The sequence below is a fragment of the Microcebus murinus genome, chromosome 1, assembly GCF_040939455.1.
Source record: "Microcebus murinus isolate Inina chromosome 1, M.murinus_Inina_mat1.0, whole genome shotgun sequence".
In the NCBI taxonomy this organism is placed as follows: Eukaryota; Metazoa; Chordata; class Mammalia; order Primates; family Cheirogaleidae; genus Microcebus; species Microcebus murinus.
Window position 1 is genome coordinate 114,928,301 of NC_134104.1, and position 2,628 is coordinate 114,930,928.

A 2,628-nucleotide genomic window follows, 5' to 3' on the forward strand; every position below is an offset into this window, starting at 1 on the left:
TCCTTCTGGTTTGACTGCTTCAGGGAGTGAATGGGCTTAAGAGCAAGGCAGGCTGGGACTTCAATGGTGAGGAGGGTTCAAGGCTAGCTTCAAGGCTAGGACTGTTGAGTGAGGAGGAACCGGCAGGGGCTGGATCTTTCGGAACCACCCTGCTGATAGAGAAAGGAATGGAGTGCTTAAGACCATAATACTCAGAGTTGCCTGGGGAGGACAGACTCGATCTCAGCTGGTGTCAGAATCCAGGGGGTTTAGAGAGTCGAGTGGGGGGTTCTGATACTCAGAGTGAATGCATGGCAGCTTTCTGGACCACCACATGGGGGTCCAGGAGAGGGAGCCCAGGCCTTAGGAAAGAAGAAGTTTCTGAGGAATATATGGTAAAATCTGGGAGGCCTACTTTAAAGAAAACAAATACAAAAACATCTTACTTTTCAAATGCTATAAAGCATAGACTCTGAAGAGTTCACTAAGGCTCTTCTCAGGGGCCAGACAGGTCCCATGTAAGTGACGGGCCTGAAGCTTAAACGTCATTAACTTCATGGTTCATCTACCTCTGTCCCACAGTAGGGTTCAGGCTAGGACTCCAGACATAGTCAAGTCAGGAAACTGAGGCCAGAGCCCACTCCAGAATAGGCTGGGCCCCTAACACCAGGGATAAGAAAAAGGAGGCAACTTGATGTGCGTGTGGTTACTCAGGATACCAGCTCAACGCCAGGCCTCCCACACGGATGAGACTGTCTGCACCGGTGGTCAGATGATGATAGGCCCAGATTAATGCCTAGATTAGGAAGAGCTCAGCACCCTCTATATGGTCTAGTCAGGCAGAAGATGAGGTCTGGTAGGGATTTGCACGTACTAGTTTATTTTTGTTTATTCAGTCTTTTTTTTTTTAGTGCCCGGAATTTAAGCAGGGACCTGAAGTGGAATCAACTGACTCACACAGTAGTAAATACAAAGTGGAACAATGATCTTGGTTTCAGCTGTCAAGTACAGTGGTCCGCTGGAATGTCATACACTAGCTAAATCACACGGCAAATGATCGTTTTCTGGCCGTGGCCACTGGCTGTCCCTTCTAGCACAGAACCATGTTGGGGGATGGAAAGAGTGAGCACCACTTCTTTTTTTGTGTGTGTGAGCACCACTTCTTAACACTCTCTCCCTCTGGCTGCCAGTCTCCCTGCCCCCATGTTGGATGCAGCAGAGATCACCCACCAGTCAGCCCAAACAGACCACTAGAAGGGGCCAGTCACCCTGTTCTCTAACTACAGCCAGACTTACCAACACAGCAGGCCCTGCGGCGCTAGCCTGGACTCCCGTGCAGGAATCCGGCTCTGGCAGTGGCCGCTGGAGAGGGTAATAGGACCTCCTGCTGAATGAAGGAAGGTGTGAGCTGCAGGGCTCACTTGCAAAAGGACCAGGAGTGATAAGGAAGCAACAACTCATTCAGGCAGCTACTTGTGACCTCTAACTCCCAAACCTGCCTGTTGCACGAGGGGACGCATCTCCCATGGGCGTAAACTCAGTGGGGTGGGAAGCCATATTCTCACTGTGGAGTCTTTCTAGGAGCCAGGGCTCCAAGGCACACAGCCCCTGGTTCCTGCTCTCAACCACCCTCTGCACTCTTGCTACTCTCACTCCTTGTGCTTCTTCTTTTTCTTTTTCTTTGCTGCCTGCTGTCTTCTGATGTGTGCCTTGCCCTCTTGCCTGTATCACTCTCAGAGTCTGAGCTGTCAGAGTCAGATGACTTCCTATCTCCTGTTTCTTTTTCTTCTTTTCCTTCTTTCTTTTTCTAGAAGAATTCTTCATGGGGTCAGGCTTCTCAAACTCTGCTTACTTTGCTTCTTCCTTCTCCTCTTCCTCATCAGGTATCAGAGAGTATTTGGTTCCACCGGTTTTGCATGAAGCAATCTTTTGCAAAGTGGCCTTTACAGCCACACTTCTCGCAGGTAGTGTTCAGGACAGCCTCGAGGGTGATCTTTTACCCAGGAACACCTCCTCCTCTCTTCTTGCTCAATGGTAACGTTGTTGGGATCAAGGTCTTTCCCAGTCCCTTGGTTGACAACTTTCATGGAGAGGGATACTTTTATCCTATTATTTTTCGTCTCTCAGCCGGCCAATAGGCTTCACCTGCACTTTGTCTCGGACATCTACTATTTCAGAGGGCTTATCCACCCAACATGTTGACATATGAGTTTGATGTTCCAGACATTGCTTCCGACAGCCTGGGATTTTGATAAATGCTCCATAGTGTCACCATAGCAACCTCTCCTTGGAAAATAGTGTAGAGAGCAGGCAAGTTTTCCATGGTCTCAGGCCTTCCTGAATTCATCCTAAAAGTTCTATGGCTCCTCCATTTCTCTTCTGCTAAACCTAATTCAAGTGTCATGGCGTCAGCTTCAGGTCTCCCAGCCGCAGCATGGGGTGAAAACCCAAACCCAGTCAGTGCCTGTTAATCCAGTCATTGAATAGTCATTTTCTGTGCCTGGATGATAAAAGACTAAGGTCCTGTTCCTGCTCCCAGGGAGCTCACTGTCTACAACCAACAACTGACATCTAAACATCATGTAGCCAGATTCCCCAAAGGAACTTACCTGCAGAACCCAAGACCCTCTGGGCAGAGAAGTGAGGAGA

At 49.0% G+C, this 2,628-nt stretch overlaps 1 pseudogene; it reads right to left on the reverse strand.

Moving 5' to 3' along the window:
• Positions 1 to 1,600: 1,600 nt before the first annotated feature.
• LOC105870088 (zinc finger CCHC domain-containing protein 17-like) lies at positions 1,601 to 2,326 on the reverse strand (annotated as a pseudogene).
• Positions 2,327 to 2,628: the final 302 nt, after the last annotated feature.